A 17,921-nucleotide genomic window follows, 5' to 3' on the forward strand; every position below is an offset into this window, starting at 1 on the left:
AGTTGACCCTTGAACTTGGGTTTGGACTGCATGGGTCCACTTACACGTGGATTTTTTTCAATAGTAAATAGTACAGGAGGGTTGGAGTTTTGGCGAGAGTTTGTGGAAGATGGTGCCTGTTGTGACAGGTTCCTGGCTCACAGCTCCTAAAACCCATGGAATTTCCTGAGTGATAAAGGTGTCTTTTGTTATGTTAATGAGTCATTGAAATTATGAAACTATCATTCAAATGGAAGCATTATAGTTCTTCGGAACCATTATTATCTCAAAAGGAAAGGAGAATGATACAGATACACTGGCTGAGGTGTTTTGAGGGGCATCGAAGTGTTCCAGCCTGTGGCTTACCTTAACATGTTCTTGAAGTACCATGGCGTGGATTAAAAGAAAATTTGGTGAGCGGCCTCCATCTAAACAACTTACTAGGGAAGCTATGCGAAATTATTTAAAAGAGCGAGGGGATCAAACAGTACTTATTCTTCATGCAAAAGCTGCATAGAAGTCATATGGAAATGAAAAAAAGGTTATTTTGCCCTCCTCCTTATGTGTATCTTATGGGCAGTGGATGGAAGAAAAAAAAAGAACAAATGGAACGCAATGGTTGTTCTGAACAAGAGTCTCAACGATGTGCATTTATTGGAATAGGAAACAGTGACCAAGAAATGCAGCAGCTGAACTTGGAAGGAAAGAACCATTGCACGGCCAAAACATTGTATATATCGACTCAGACAAGAGGAAGCACTTCATGCTGTCTGTAAGGATGTTCTGTGGCAGTAGTGATGACTTTGGTGTGTTCCTCAGCACGCGGATAAAAGTCATCTCCAAACCTTCCCAAAAGAAGCAGTCATTGAACAATGCTGACTTATGCATCGCCTCGGGAACAAAGGTGGCTCTGTTTAATCGACTTCGATCCCAGACAGTTAGTACCAGATACTTGCATGTAGAAGGAGGTCATTTCCATGCCGGTTCTCAGCAGTGGGGAGCATTTTACATTCATCTCTTAAATGATGGTGAATTAGAAGAAGAATTCACAGACCGTGATGGATACATCCATTATGGACAAACAGTCAAACTTGTGTGTTCAGTTACTGGCATGGCACTCCCATGATTGATAATTAGGAAAGTTGATAAGCAGACCGCATTACTGGATGCAGATGATCCTGTGTCACAGCTCCATAAATGTGCATTTTACCTTAAGGATACAGAAAGAATGTACTTGTGCCTTTCTCAAGAAAGAATAATTCAATTTCAGGCCACTCCTTGACCAAAAGAACCAAATAAAGAGATGATAAATGATGGCGCTTCCTGAACAATCAATAGTACGGATAAGGCAGAGTATACATTCTACGAGGCGATGGGCCCTGTCCTTGCCCCAGTCATACCCGTGCCTGCTGTAGACAGTCTTCAGTTGAATGGCGGTGGGGACGTAGCAGTGCTTGAACTTACAGGACAGAATTTCATTCCAAATTTACGAGTGTGGTTTGGGGATGTAGAAGCTGAAACTATGTACAGACGTGGAGACAGTATGCTCTGTGTTGTCCCAGACATTTCTGCATTCTGAGAAGGTTGGAGAGGGGTCCGGCAGCCAGTCCAAGATCCAGTGACTTTGGTCCGTAATGATGAAATCATTTATTCCACCAACACCCCAGAACCAGGGCCCTACACCCCAGAACTGGCGCCACAGCTACACTTCAGTGCGGCGGGAGCAATCCTTCGAGCCAACTCCAGCCAAGTGCCCCCTAATGAGTCAAACACAAACAGCAAGGGGAATTACACAAATGTCAGCACAAACTCGACCAATGTCACATCATCTACAGCAACAGTTGTGTCCTAACTACCGTCTTTTTGCTAGGACGTACACTGACTTGAGTGCAACAAAATGTTGACAAAAAAAAGAAAGAAAAAAATGAACAATCTTTTGTGGTTTCTTGGGAAGACTTTTCATACCCAGTGATACTATTCAAAAAGCCCATTACCTGCAAGTGCTGATTTGAAGTGCAGAAGCCACAGTAAAACAAACAAACAAAAAACATCAAAATGTACAAACTTTTGGAAATTGATTTTTTTAAGCTGTTATTTTTGTTTAGTTGGTTTGTGTTTGGTTTTGTTTAAATAGGCAAGAAATAGAGATGTGGCTGGAGTAAAAGGTAATCAAACTAGAAGATGAAAATCTAACATAGTTTTTATGGACCAAGGAACTTGTATAAGCTTTAGTAAAATGTACATTTTCACCATACCTTTTTTATATCACAGTATATATAATACATCTTTGTTACCACATAGATTGTCCTCCTCCCCACCCCCTTTGAGCATTTGCTCTTAAGTACATTCAGGTGCCAAGCCTGGCCATGCTTGTTTAAGCTAATTACCATACTCCTCCAGGTCTTTTTGGTCTAAGGCTGGAACTGTTCTTTTTATTTTATTATTTTCTTTAAAAGCTGAAGTCTTATGACTTTTCATGAGTGGAAGGTGTTTTGATTTCAGCAAGTCAAATCTTGTAAAGGCCTGCATATTTCTTCTAAGATTATTTGAAGTCTGTGCAAAAGCTTAAAAAAAAAATGCCTCTGCCTTGCCTGCAATACATGCAACGTACATTGACTTAGTCTCTATTCTCAGACACTGTTGATAGTTATCTCTCTGTGTTCCTTTTTTTAAAAAAAATGTATTTATAGTTGTAATCCAAGAGGTTCTAACATTTACCTGGAATTAAATGTGGCCATTTAGTCATTAATGAAAAAAAATAGTAAATAGTACAGTAAAACACAATCCACAGTTGGTTGAATCCACAGATGGGGAACTTCCAATATGGCAGGCCCTTGGATATGGAGGGCCAGCTATAAGTTATACTCAGATTTTTGACTGAGTGGAGGGTCAGCGCTCCTAACCCCCAAGTTGTTCACGGGTCAACTGTATATATTGAAAAGCATAAATTGACACCAGTACCTCCAAAGTTAATCCCAAACCACAGGGGCATTCTGTTTTCTCCCTTCCCAGCAAAGAGCTCCTATGCCGAAAAGAGTTAATAGCAGGTCTGAGACCACTGTCTGTAGAAAAGCCTGTTTCGAGGTCATGAACGACATCTGGGAACTTGGATTTTGGTAGGGTTGCCTCACCATTTCCTGTTAATGGGGATTCACTGTGCCTTGACTGTTTGTACAAATAATGTGGCTTATGCTGAACACCTGCTTTCCTTCTGGGTGCCGGGAATTTGAGTTCGTGCTCGGCAGAGTGTGACTACGTGACCAGCCTGCAGTGGGAAACTTGGGCAATGTGTGTCTGATGGGCTTTCCTGGTAGACACACTTCACACGTGTTGTCAGACTGGTTTTCTCCAGACTTCACCCCAAGGAACAAAACTTTAGATAAACCAGAGAAAAAAAGAAGGCCTAGGAGGAAAATGCTTAGCTTCCTTGATAGCTTCACAGAGTTGTCACAGCGCCCCTCCCTTCAACCCCCCAACTGTAATATTAACCTTGTAAGTGCTGAATTTATTGCTCAGGGGTTTGAGGGGGAAAGAGGGAAACTTTTTAGAGCGTGGGTTTGTATTTTGTGGCTACTACACCTAGATGTGGGATCATCTCAGTCAGGGAAAGCTACAAAGAAAAAGTTCAGGGGCCACAGCGCCCTGGATTTCTGCTGCCAGTGAGCAGGTTGAAACTTAATCTCTGAGTTTGAAGAACAGAGATGTGTCTTGCCTATAGGAACCTCTGGGGAAAAAAGGAGACAACATGAAAAGGGAGGCAATCTCCAGATGGAGATACACTTTCGGAGATTTCAAAAGCCATTTTCAGTTGCTACTGGGCTTTTGGGAAATCAGATGTCTGACCCTGAGAGGCTGATGCTTCTCCAGCTTGGTGTGCATGTTTTCTAGAAGGTCAGTTTGGACTCTAAGAATGATGAAGAGGAAGGGGTTCAGGAAAGCCTTACCTGAACTTAGAACATAGCTGTCTGACCCTACTGAGTCTCGGCTTTGCTGCTGCCAAAGAAAAGCAGCTGGCTTTTTTGCGAATCCTGAAATCACAGATGCTATCTGCCTGGACCTGCCTCTGAGCTGAAACCTGAGACTGTCTACCTAAGTGTTTCAGCCCCAGCATGTTCTGTGCTTGATTGAAATGGGGTGGAATTTCTTCACTCAAAAAACTGGCTCAGGGCCTCCCTGGTGGCGCAGTGGTTGAGAGTCCGCCTGCCGATGCAGGGGATACGGGTTCGTGCCCCGGTCTGGGAGGATCCCATATGCCGCGGAGTGGCTGGGCCCGTGAGCCATGGCCGCTGGGCCTGCGCGTCCGGAGCCTGTGCTCCGCAACGGGAGAGGCCACAACACTGAGAGGCCCGCATACCGCAAAAAGAAAAAAAAAAAAACTGGCTCAGACTATGCAACTCTGGCAGACTTAGGACACCCCTCTAGGGGGACCTAAACTGTGACAAAACAGCATGGATGCTCCCACTTCTGGGCATAGATCCAAAGGAAATGAAAACAGGTTACTGAAGAGATATGTGTACTTCCATGTTCACTGCAGCATTATTCACAATAGCCAAGATATGGAAACAACCTAAGTGTCTGTCAGTGAATGAATGGATAAAGGTGATGTGGTGTTATGTATACAATGGAATATTATTCAGTCATGAGAAAAAAGGAAATTCTTCCATTTGGGACAACATGGATGGACTTGGGAGGCATTATGCTAAGCGAGATAAGTCAGACAGAGAAAGACAAATACTGTATGTTGTCATGTATATGTGGAATCTAATAAATAAAACAAAGTAGTGAATATAACAAAAAAGAAACAGACTCACAGATACAGAGGACAAACTAGTGGTTACCAGTGGGGAGAGGGACGGGGGAGAGGGGAGTAGGGCATTAAGAGGTTCAAACGATTATGTATAAAATAAACATGCCACAAGGATATATTGTACAGCATAGGGAATATAGCCAATATTTTATAATAGCTATAGATGGAGTATAATCTATAATACTTTTGAATCACTATGTTGTACACCTGAAACTAATATACTATTGTAAATCAACTATACCACAATAAAAAAAATTTTAATTAAATTTAAAAAAGGAAAATGGAAAAAAGAATTGATTAGATAGGTCATTAAAAAGTTCAGATACATTTAAATAAGACCCTGACCCCCCACCTTAAAAAAATAAAAAATAAAAAACCCCTCAAATTATAAAAACAGAGTAAAATGGTGGTTACCACGGGCTGGGGGTGGAGGATATGGGAGAGCTATTGTTTAAGAGTACATATAACTAGTAGATAAATAAGTCCTGCAGACCTAATACATGATATAGTGATTATAGACAACAAAACTGTATTATAAACATTAATTGTTCCCACCACTAGAAGAAATAATTCTGTGACGTGATAGAGGTATTAACTAACACCACAGGGGCAATCATTTTGCAATACAAGTGTATCAAATCAATCTGTTGTACACCTTAAATCTACACAGTGTTGTAAGTCAAATATATCTTATTTTTTTAAAAAAAAGAAAGTGAAAAAAAAATCATGGAAGCTGCTGGACCCACTGGGTCACACAGAAACACCCACAGGAAAGGCTTATTGCCAGATGAGACCATCTGAAACTAAGCTGCTTATCCACACTCTGACAGCATTCATCACTTTTGAGCCCTGCCTGTCAAATCAAAACACATCTGAACCTCAATAAGGACAGACTTCATTCAAAAGGACTTGTATATATGCACTACCAAACGTAAAATAGGTAGCTAGTGGGAAGCAGCCGCATAGCACAGGGAGATCAGCTCGGTGCTTTGTGACCACCTAGAGGGGTGGGATGGGGAGGGTGGGAGGGAGGGAGATGCAAGAGGGAAGAGATGTGGGGATATATGTATACATAGAGCTGATTCACTTTGTTATACAGCAGAAACTAACACAACAATGTAAAGCAATTATACTCCGATAAAGATGTTAAAAAAAAAAAAAGGACTTGTCGTAGGGAGAACCCTCTGATTTCAGAAACCTGCAAGTGTCTTAAATTTAAACAGAAAAGGGCTTTTCTAAGGTGGGGTAAGAAAGGCTGGCGGGAACTTTGTGAGGGAGGAGCCGGTGGCCAAATCAGGGCTTCAACGAGAAATGTTTATTGTCTTCAAAGGCATCCCACAGATGTCCTCAATATGCTTGAGAAGAGTAGATACGGTAAGAAACCCAGAAAATAAAACTGCGGTTCTCCAAATCCTCTGACCTCAACTCTCACCCGGGCCACAGCTCCCCTGTCCACTTGTGGGTTCATTCACTGCTCCATTCATTGTGGATTCCACCCTTTTATCTGGGGGACTGGCTGAGTAAGAATTGATCAACTGAGTAAAAATTGATCTGAGTAAGAATTGATCTGAGTAAGAATTGATCACCTCTCAGGCAACACAGGAGGTTAATTAATCAAATATCCCTGGATGGGACTTTCCCTGGCGGTCCAGTGGTTAAGAATCCATGCTTCCACTGCAGGGGCCGGGGGTCGGATCCCTGGCCGGGGAACTAAGATCCCACATGCCTCGGGGCACAGCCAAAAAAAATAATAATAATGATAATAAATTTAAAAATAAATAAATAAAATACCCCTGAAGGGTGATGGAGGGTTTCCTGAAGGCAACAGCTGAGTAGGTTTTTAAGGGCACATGAAAGTTTTCCAGGAAAATAAAGGGAGAGAGGGTCTTCCAGGTGGAAGCAATGGCCCACATAAAGGGGTGTGAGGACTTGAGGACTCAGGAAAGGCCAAGTCTGCAAAGTCGGGTCTAGAAAAGTGACCCTGCTGGATGTCACGGACAAAACCGAGCCAGGTGAACCAAACACTTATTTGGTCCAGTGAGGTTTTTCCACTAAACCCCCAGAATTGTCAGATCTCCGTGCAGCTCCCTGTTACTGGGAGGAAGGCTTCTGATGATCATTGAGGCACAGAGAAGAAGCTAGGAGTTGTGAGGGGGTGCTTCTCCCAGTAAGGGGAGACGCTAACGAGAATAGGGAACGTGTCTCAAATGCTTACAGTGTGCGCGGCCCAGTGCTGTGTTTTATGTGTATTCACAGCCTTATGCCTCCTGATGACCCTGCGAGGAGGTTACAATCTTCCTTTCACACAGATGAGGCACAGAGAGGTAATGAGTCCGTGTTAAACCCTCAATGATGTGATTCCAGAAACCACGCTCCTCCCTGCGTTATACTATCCGGCAAGCAGATCCTATGTCAGCAGGAGCTTTCTCCCTGTTCCGTGGGTCTGTCCTTCACTCCCTGGGGATGGCTGAGTAGCGCCCCCCACAAAGACACCCACGTCCTGATCCCCAGAGCCTATGCATATGTTCCCTTATAGGGCAAGAGGGACTTTGCAGGTGTAATCAATGTCTTGAGATGGGGAGAGGATCTTGGATGATCCAGGTGGACCCAATGTAATCACAAGAGGCTTATAAGAGGAAGGCAGCCTCTCAGAGAGAACATTCCGTGCAGCTGGCTTTGAGGATTGTGGGAGAGGCCCCAAGCCGCCTCTAGAAGCTGGAAGAGGCAAGGAATGGATCCTTCCCTGGAGCCCCCAGAAAGAATCAGCCCTGCCCACACCTTGATTTTAGCCGTACTCACTTTGGATCTCTGATCTCCAGAACTGTAAGAGAATACGTTTGTGGTGTTTGAAGCTAAGTTTGTGTTAATTTTCTACAGCAGCCATAGAAAATGAAACCACTCCTTGACTGTCCTTTCTTGATTCCATGAGAATTCCCCCCTTCTTGTCTTGTATTTGTCTTTAGAGCAGCACGGAGACAGGGTGAAGAGCACAGGCTTTTGAGTCAGAGCTGGATTCAGGCCCAGCCACTGCCTATTGTCAACTCTGTGACCCGGGTGCCTTATTCTAATTGAACCTCAGCCTTCTTATCTATTAAATGGGAGCAAAAGTCATCCTGATCCTCATTAGTTATTGAGAATTTATCTAATGTGCCAGGCACTGAGCCTCACATAGATAAGCTCACAAAATCTCCAAAACAACTGTGGGGGTTGGGTTTTGTCATCACTACTCAAGTACCATTAAATGAAACAGAGACTTGCAATGTTTTTGCTCTAACAGGACAAATTAAGATATGTCAGAGGTCCATTAGTCCATGAACATAGGAGAGGGGTGTGTCATTGAGCTTTTTCTGGCTTCAGGAAGAAAATTCACCAGCAATGATTCTTTTTTTTCTTTGTACCGAGCAGGGGTCGCACCCAGGCCCTCGGCAGTGAAAGCTCAGAGTCCTAACCACTGGACGGCCAGAGAATTCCCACAATGATTCCTTTTTATAAAACAAATATGAACGTAAAAAATTTACTAAGCAACAAATAAGTAAAGCTGCCAGCCAGAATTTCACACTTTTCAAAGATTACAGTCTGATGTTGGGGTGTCTGACAAGCACATTGGCAAAGACGGCTTTACCATGCAGAATAGCATCTGCTTCTATGAAGCTACCAGGAAAGAGGGTCCCCTGAGTAGAGTTAGAACAGCTTTGCACCTGCCCACACTTTAATCCTCACAACTATCCTGAGAGGTAGGCTCTGTTGGAATCCTCAACTCGCAGATGCCTGACATAAACCAGTTACCTGACCAGTGAGTAGCACAGCCGGGATTTGAACTCGGGCATTTTGGGGTTTTTCTGGTTTTTTGTTTTGTTTCTTTTGCTTTTTTTTGAAGATGTGGACCATTTTTAAAGTCTTTATTGAATTTGTTACAATATTGCTTCTGTTTTATGTTTTGGTTTTTTGGCCACGAGGCATGTGGGATATTAGCTCTCTGACCAGGGATCGAACCCACACCCCCTGCACTGGAAGGCGAAGTTTTAACCGCGGGACAGCCAGGGAAGTCCCCTGAATGCAGGCATTTTGGCCCCAGCCCCAAACTATATTCTGTTGCTTCCCCTGGCGCACATTTCCTGGGCTGGAACGGCTGGCCTGAGCGCTCTGGGGACCAGCTGTTGACACTGATGGTGTTTGTCCAAGGTGAACTAGAGGCAGCAAGGGCCCAGCCCACACTCCGCTCGCCAGGGGTTGTGTCTGCTCGGTGGAAGGGGAACCTTCCTGTAACTTTCACAAAGATGCCCAGCAGGCTAGGGGCTTCCTGCCTTTTTCTTATGACTTCATTTCCTTTCTCCAGCTCTGTCTTCTCGTGACTCTGCTCTTCCCCAGAGAAAGGAGAAAACAACCAAGTTCCAGGTGAGTTGCGTTTTCGTATCTTGTTTTGCAGCGAGTGGCCACGTCTTTTCTGATTTCTTGGAGGGTGAAAGACGATACCAAATACTTAGTATTTGTGATGTACCAGGCATTTGCCTTTTATGATGCAATTTCGTTTGTTCATGTTGTTTGTTCTCATTTTTGTTTCCAAAATAATAGTGTAGAAGTGAATTTAAAAATTTCTACATTTACTACTTGCCTTACAAACCAGTTTTCTGACTTGAATTTATTTATTTATTATTGAAGTATAGTTGATATACGATATTGTGTTTCAGGTGTACAGCAAAATGACTCAGTTATACATATGTATATATCTATATTCTTTCAATTCTTTTTCGTTATAGTTTATGGCAAGATATTGAATATAGTTTCCTGTGCTATACAGTAAATCCTTGTTTAGCTATTTTATATATGATAGAGTGCATCTGTTAATCACATACCCCCAATTTATCCCTCTCCCAAACCAGGTGTTTTCAATGCTCTTCTTAAAATAGGCATTCATAACTATATTTGCAATAATAGAAAATGATTTTGAATAGTGCTTTCTTTACTTACTTTTTATAACTGCTTGATTGAGTTACAATTCACCTACTGTATAATACACCCACTTAAAGTGTAAAATTCAAAAGTTTTTAATATAAGCACAGATATGTGCAAATATCACCACAGTTAATCTTAGAACATTTTCATCACCTCAAATTAACACTGTACCTTTTAGCTACTACACCCCCTCCACCACTCGTAAAAATGGAATCATATAATATGTTGTCTTTTTATGACTGGCTATGATTTTTTATGACTATGATTTGGTGTAATGCTTTCAAGGTTTATCCATGTGTGGCGTGTATCACTACTCCATCCCTTTTATGACTGAATAATATTCCATTTATGGATGTAGCACATTTTGCTTAATTCATTGGTTTGGATTGTTTACACCTTCTGGCTGCTATGTATAATGCTACTGTAAACCTCTGTATACAAGTTTTTGCATGCATGTGTTTTCGTTTGTCTTGGACATGTCTGCTGGGTAGAAGTAGAGTTGCTGTGTCATCTAGTAACTATGCTTATTTATTTGTTTTTGGATTTAGTGAAATGTATTTATGTGGTTTGCAATCACTTTTATATATAGTTAAGTTATTGCCGTTGTCTCAGTGTAAGAATGGTTTGCAGGAACTCTCCCTCTGCAAACTGTTAATGAATGTTGACAATGCAGAGTTTTTAAGGTTTGTCACTGAATGAGAGATCTTCAGATGCCTTGTAATCTTGCACCTCATACATGAAAGAAACTTGGTAGGGGACTTCCTGAATTTGACAACGATCTAAAAGTTTATATTGACATTACTAAAACAAGTTGTGGAGCCGAAATAAACTTTTCATAAACTAGCAATAGGAAAAAAATTGAATAACTAGATTACAGAAAAGAAAAAGTACTTTTTCATTCTCTATATAGAAAATAATATAATAAAACCATTGTCATATGAAAAGGTGATCAAAGATAACCGAAGTTTTAGAAAATAAGAATATGGAAATATGGAGAGATTCATTCCTTTAGCTATTTCATCCACAGATATTTATTATTTGCCCACTTTATTGTCCAGAATGCTGCTAGGGACTGAGAATAGAACAGCGAATAGACATAAATAGTCCCTGACATTGTAGTAACTATAAATGTTTGAGAAGCTGCCAGACTCTTTTCCAAAGTGGCTGCGCCATTTTACAATCCTGCCAGCCATGTTTCCAATTTCTCCACATCTTTGCCAACACTGGTTATTACTTGATTTTTTTTTCATACTAGCTGTCCTAGTGGGTGTGAAGTGGTAGTTGTGGTTTTGATCTGCCTTTTACTAACAACTAATCTGCTCATTTAAAAATTGAGTTATTTGACTTTGTATTATTGAGTTGTAAGAGTACCTCATATGTTCTAGATACTAGTCCCTTATCAGATACATGATTTGCAAATATTTTCTCCCATTCTGTATGTTGTCTTTCCATTTTCTTCATAATGTCTTTTGCACAAAAATGTTTAATTTTGATGAAATCCAAGGTACCCTTTTTCGTTGTTGCTCATGTTCTAAGAATCCATTCCCAAATCCGAGGTCATGCATATTCACCAGTTTTCTTTGGAAATATTTCTAGCTTTAACTCTCACATGTAGGTCTTAGGTCAGTTTTGAGCTAATTTTGTATAAAATCGGAAGTGAGTATCTAGTTTCATTCTTTTACACGTGGCTATCTAGTTGGGCAGCACTCTTTGTTGAAAAGATTTTTCTTTCCCCATTGAATGATTGTGGCGCCCTTGTTTGAAAACCAGTTGACCACAGACACAAGGCTTTCTCTCTGGACTCTGAATTCCATCCCATTGATCTATATATCCATCCTTATGCCAGTACCACGTTATCCTGACTGCTGTTGCTTTGAAGTTTTGATCAGAAAGTGTGAGTCTTCTAACCTTCAAACATCTTATGTTGATGCATTTCAAAGTGAGTTGAAGATATTTCCTCCCAGGTATTTCAGTATCCATATCATTAACAAGAGTTCAATATTTGTGGATGAATATTTTTTCTTTTGAGGTAAAACTTACATCAAAATGCACATATCTTAAGTGAACTATTCAGTGAGTTCCAAAATCTGAATATGTGTGCAATTAATTGGAGCCCCTAGCAGGATAAAGAATTATCCCAGGGAGTTTGTAATGCCCCTTTCCAGGCTCTTCCCTCATTCTCCTCTCCTGCATAACCAGACTAAACACTGTTCTGATGTATTATTCATCATAAAATAGATTTGCCTATTCTGGTTTTTTGCTGTTGTAGTTAGATGTGATATCTCTTTGATTTCATTGTTATTTTCCATGTCTCTTAGGTCTCCCTTTTTCATTTTACTACAGTTTGCAAACAGTAAAGTTGAAAAATCTGTTGGATTGACCCTTTTGTCACTATAAAATGTCCTTCTCTGTGTCTTGTAACAATTTTTGTCAAAGCCAGTGTTTTCTTTTTTTTTTAATTAATTAATTTGGCTGCATTGGGTCCTTGCTGTGCACGGGCTTTCTCTAGTTGTGGCAAGCGGGGGCTACTCTTCGTTGAGGTGTGCGGGCTTGTCATTGTGGTGGCTTCTCTTATTGAAGAGTACAGGCTCTAGGCACATGGGCTTCAGTAGTTGTGGCACATGGGCTCAATAGTTGTGGCTCACGGGCTCTAGAGCACAGGCCCAGTAGTTGTGGTGCACGGGCTTAGTTGCTCAGTGGCATGTGGGATCTTCCCGGACCAGGGCTCGAACCCGAGTCCGCTGCATTGGCAGGCGGATTCTTAACCACTGCACCACGAGGGAAGTCCCCCAACTCAATTTTAATTTTCCTTTCACACTTCAAAAGACACAAGTAGGCTGAAGGTGAAAGGATGGGAAAAGACATCGTGCAAACAGTAACTGAGAGCTGGAGTGTTCATTACTAATATCAGAAAACAGTGACTTTGGGACTTCCCTGGTGGTGTAGTGGTTAAGAATCCACCTGCCAATGCAGGGTACACGGGTTTGAGCCCTGGTCCGGGAAGACCCCACATGCCACAGAGCAACTAAGCCTGTGCACCACAACTACTGAGCCTGCGCTCTAGAGCCCGTGAGCCACAACTACTGAAGCCTGTGAGCCTAGAGCTCATGCTCCACAACAAGAGAAGCCACTGCGGTGAGAAGCCCATGCACCGCAACAAGGAGTAGCCCCCGCTCACCTCAACTAGAGAAAGCCTGTGTACAGCAACGAAGACCCAACGCAGCCAGGAAAAGAAAAAAAAAAAATGAAGTTGGTATTGCTAAGAGCACTCGCTAAAATAGAGCCAGGAGGCCGTTGAGGAAGTGACATAAGTCATAAGCACATCTCAGCCTGGTTGGAATCTGACCTTTTGATCTGATGCAGCTATCTAGGACCTCTGCCAGAAATTCATGCCTGTCGACTTACCAACGCTTACACTAAAAAAAAACCCTCATGATTGCTAAGAACAAATATTTTCTGGCTCACGTCAGAATCCACTGCTGTTCTCACCCAGCAACTTTTTTTCTCCATTTTTTTTTAAAACTGAAGTATAGTTGATTTACAAAGTTGTGTTAGTTTCTGCTGTACAGCAAAGTGAATCAGCTATGCATATATATATACATTCTTTTTCATATTCTTTTCCATTATGGTTTATCATAGGATATTGAAAATAGTTCTCTGTGCTATCCAGTAGGACCTTGTTGCTTATCCATTCTGTATATAATCGTTTGCATCTGCTAATCCCAAACTCCCAGTCTTTCCTTCCCTCAACCACGTCCCCCTTGGCAACCACAAGTCTGTTCTCTCTGTCTTTGAGTCTGTTTCTGTTTTGTAGATTAGCTCATTTGTGTCATATTTTAGATTCCACATAGAAGTGATATCATATGGTATTTGTCTTTCTCTTTCTGACTTACTTCACTTAGTATGATCATCTCTACTTGCATCCATATTGCTGCAAGTCACCCAGCAACTTTTAACAACCTTCGTAGCTTTTTGTCTTTATAAGCCCATGACTCTTTCTCTTCCTTGGAACACTCTTTTATGGTTGCCTGAATCTATGTCTCCCGCATTGCAGTTCTTAAAGACCCCAAATAAACTCTTCACTTACTTGCAGATTCCTGCATTATTATTATTATTTTTTTTTTTTTTTTTTTTTTTTTTTTGGCGATACGCGGGCCTCTCACTGTTGTGGCCTCTCCTGCTGTGGAGCACAGGCTCCGGACGCGCAGGCTCAGCGGCCATGGCTCACGGGCTCAGTCGCTCCGCGGCATGTGGGATCTTCCCGGGGCACGAACCCACGTCCCCCGCATCAGCAGGCAGACTCTCAACCACTGCGCCACCAGGGAAGCCCCCTGCATTATTTTTTGGTTGACAGGAGCACCTAAGGGACATCTCACTCCTCAGCTTTTCCTTTTAAGCTTTGTGATTGGTTCATTATCTGCCCCAGCTGAACTGTCTCAGACCACCATGATGTGAAAACATTGCACGGGGTGGGCCTTCCAGGGAATCAACCAATTGACCCAATAATAATTCTTTGGGAAGGAGGCTTTGAAAGAGCCCTAGGTCTACTCTGCTTCCTCCAGTAATGGCAATGCAGCCTCTCAGCTTCCAAGGCTACTGCTGAGCTGGGAAGTGGGAGATGGACCTAAGCTAAGTTAAAACCGCAGACCTTGCTCTTCTTACCGAGATTCGGCTGTTTTTTTCTTGACTAAAGACACCTGCGCTGCTGCAAGCCTTTGGTTAATTTCTAGACTTCTGGGGAAAAAGTCAATTCTGTATGCCAATTTTTTCATTACTTTTATGTAGAGTGAACTTTCAGAGGTCCTTAACTCTAACATGATTGCCGAATGTTTCTGAGTAAGTATCTTCGTGGATTTATCTTTTCATTTGTCCTGGGTCAACACCCAGGAGGGTAATCACTGGGCCACGGGAGAGATAGTATATTAAGGTTTTTTAAAAACGGCCAGGGCTTCCCTGGTGGCACAGTGGTTGAGAGTCCACCTGCCAATGCAGGGGACACAGGTTCGAGCCCCGGTCTGGGAAGAAGCGGCTGGGCCCGTGAACCATGGCCGCTGAGCCTGTGCATCCTGAGCCTGTGCTCTGCAGCGGGAGAGGCCACAAGAGTGAGAGGCCCGAGTACCGGAAAAAAAAAAAAAACCCAAAACGGCCAGACCTTTTCCCCCCGAAGTTGTACCACTTACAATACAAACATTTGAGATTTCCAGATGATTCATATCTTTATAATGTCACATGAACTGAATCATACAATTGAAATGTCATAATTGAATTATACTTTCAAGTATGATTTACTCCATTTAACATAAATGATATTCATCAATGTTTTATTAATATTCATTCCTCTTAAAATTCTATTCCATAGTATGGTATGGATTTATCTCAATTTGTTTATTAACCAGCTGATGGAGCTTTCAGTTGGTACTTATGAATAAAGCTGATATAAACATTGCATACAGATTTTTGGATGTGTGTTTTCATTTCTTTTGGGTAACTACCTAGGAGTGAGATTGCTGGGGTTTAGGGTACTTTTTAGTCAACTTGATAATAAACTGTCCTCCCTCCCTCCCTCCCTCCCTTCCAATTTGATCCATTCTAATAGGTGTGTAGTAGTGTACTCCTGTGGTTTTAATTTGCATTTCCTTATTGACAAATGATGTTGAGCCCATTCATGTGCTTATTGGCCATTCCTGTGTCTTTTGAAAATGTTCAAATATTTTTTCCATTAAAAAAAAATTGGCTTATTTGTCTTCCTTGAATTGCAAGAGTTCCCTGTATATTCTGGGCACAAGTCCTTCATCAGATTTATGTCTTATAAATATTTTCTCTCATTATGCATCTTAACTGTTAAACTTTGAAACAGTATCTTTAATGAAATAGAATTTATCAAGCTTATTGAGTGTCTTTTGATTTCATCCTTTCTGTGTCCAATATAAGAAATCTGACTAACCCGTGTTCATAAAGGTTTTCTTCTATGTTATAAGCTTTATAGCTCCCGTTTTACATGTAGGTCTGTGATACATTCTGAGTAAATTTGTGAATATGGTACAAAGGATCAAGGCTCATATATTTTGACATAAGGTTGTTCAATTATTCCAGTGGCATTTGTTGAAAAACAACTTTCTCCATTGAATTATCTTGGTACTTTTGTCAAAAATTAACAGAGTATATGTGATACTAGTTATGGATTTTCTATTCCGTTTCATTGAGCTATATGTCTATTTCCATCCTAATATCAACCTATCTTGATTGCCATGGCTTTAGAGTAAGTCCTGAAATTAAGCAGTGTGTCTTCTAATTTTCTTTTAAAAAATTGTTAGATATTCTAAATCCTATGATTTTTCCATATAAATTTTCATTTATTTTAAAAATATTTTATTTTTATTTATTTTTGGCTGCGTTGGGTATTCGTGGCTGCATGGGGGCTTTTCTCTAGTTGGGGCAAGCGGGGGCTACTCTTCGTTGTGGTGCGCAGGCTTCTGATTGCGGTGGCTTCTCTTGTTGCGGCACACGGGCTCTAGGCGCATGGGCTTCAGTAGTTGTGGCATGCGGGCTCGGTAGTTGTGGCTCACAGGCTCTAGAGCACAGGCTCAGTAGTTGTGGCGCATGGGCTCAGTTGCTGTGCGGCATGTGGGATTTTCCTGGACCAGGGCTTGAACCCGTGTCCCCTGAATTGGCAGGTGGATTCTTATCCACTGTGCCACCATGGAAGCCCTATTTATTTAGTAAATGATGTGGTCTTTTCTATAAATGGGCCACCCAACATTGCCCCCTACATAGCTTGGGCTTGTGTGTTTATGAATCAACAATCAACGGCCTTTTTTTTGCAGGGCCACACCTCACGGCATGTGAGATCTTAGTTCCCTGAACAGGGATGGAACCGGTGCCCCCTGCAGTAGAAGGGCAGGGTCTTAACCACTGGACCACCAGGGAAGTCCCAATTTTTCCATGTAAATTCTAGAATCCACTTGTCAACATCTACAGGAAAGCCTGAGGAGATTTTGAAGGTGACTGTGTCCCAGCTATAGATCATTCTAGGGAGAATTGACATTTTAACAATCTGTCTTATCCAAGAAAAATGACATCTCTCCATTTACGTAGGTCTAGTCTTCTTTAAGTTCTGTTAGTGTATTACATAGGATACAAAGCATAGTCTTCTGTCATATTCCACCTATAGGAGGGGGTGACCTCCCCTCTCCTCCATCACCTGCCAGATCCCTTGGCTGCCTTGGGATGAACTGAGTGAACAGCAGTGGGAGATGGTGGACTACGTGAGGGTGCTGCCACCACCCATGTGATGGGGCTCAGGGGAATGCTGCTGCTTTCCATCCCGTAACCAGGAAGTCCCTGATGAAGGATGGGACCCAAGCATCAACTCCCTTGGTCAAACTTCAGGCAGTCTTCTCAGTGCTGGATGCCCTGGCCAACAAATGGAACCATCTTCACATTTATCAAACTGCTGGACCACTGCCTAAAAATTGTTTGCACTAGGGTAAAGGACTCTGTGAATCTCTTGCCTTACAGATGCCCAGGACATAATTAGAATCACACGTGTCTCTACATACACTAAAGCCATGATACAAGGCCTTGCCAGGGTACTCCTTCAGAATTATAAAACTTACTGATAGTAATGAAGACACATCTTTCACTTTCCAAAATACACATTGCTAGCTCTGGAAAAGGCTTTCAATGGAACTCATGTCCCTGATGGGTCTCAGATAGCCCATTTAATTCAAAGACAGAAAGGTCACCTCAGACAACTCCTTTTCAAATTCCAGTTCAGCAAATGGATTCATAAATGGGTCTCTGACTTGTCCCAGACCTTACTTTATCTTAATTCAGAGCTCCTTGGCTGATTCACAGCAACATTAAAAACCTTTCTCAGCGCCCTGTTTAAAGTGGGTTATGGGGGCTTCCCTCGCAGTCCAGTAGTTTAGACTCTATGCTTCCACTGCAGGGGTCATGGGTTCAAATCTGTGGTCCGGGAACTAAGATCCTACACGCTGTGTGGTGTGGCAAAAAAAACAAAAAATGGGTCATGTCTGACCTCCATGTATATAAAGACTCATTATATATGAGGCCCTTTAATAATATCACCCTCATCTTTATAAATGTTTTATCTTGCCCCCCCCAATAATGGCTGGAAACCAGCTTGAGGGTGCATACTCTCCTGGGACCCATTTGAGCC

The 17,921-nt window shown here is 42.0% G+C and overlaps 1 pseudogene across 1 annotated transcript; it reads left to right on the plus strand.

Annotated features, from left to right (window-relative positions):
- The first annotated feature begins 281 nt into the window (after positions 1–281).
- Positions 282–1,831, plus strand: LOC309795161 (recombining binding protein suppressor of hairless-like; annotated as a pseudogene). The gene is made up of 2 exons: positions 282–1,249; positions 1,406–1,831. The product of its transcript is annotated as a recombining binding protein suppressor of hairless-like (transcript).
- The last annotated feature ends 16,090 nt before the right edge of the window (positions 1,832–17,921 follow it).

The sequence above is a fragment of the Mesoplodon mirus genome (genome assembly GCF_964341445.2).
Source record: "Mesoplodon mirus genome assembly, chromosome: 19".
NCBI lineage: Eukaryota > Metazoa > Chordata > Mammalia > Artiodactyla > Ziphiidae > Mesoplodon > Mesoplodon mirus.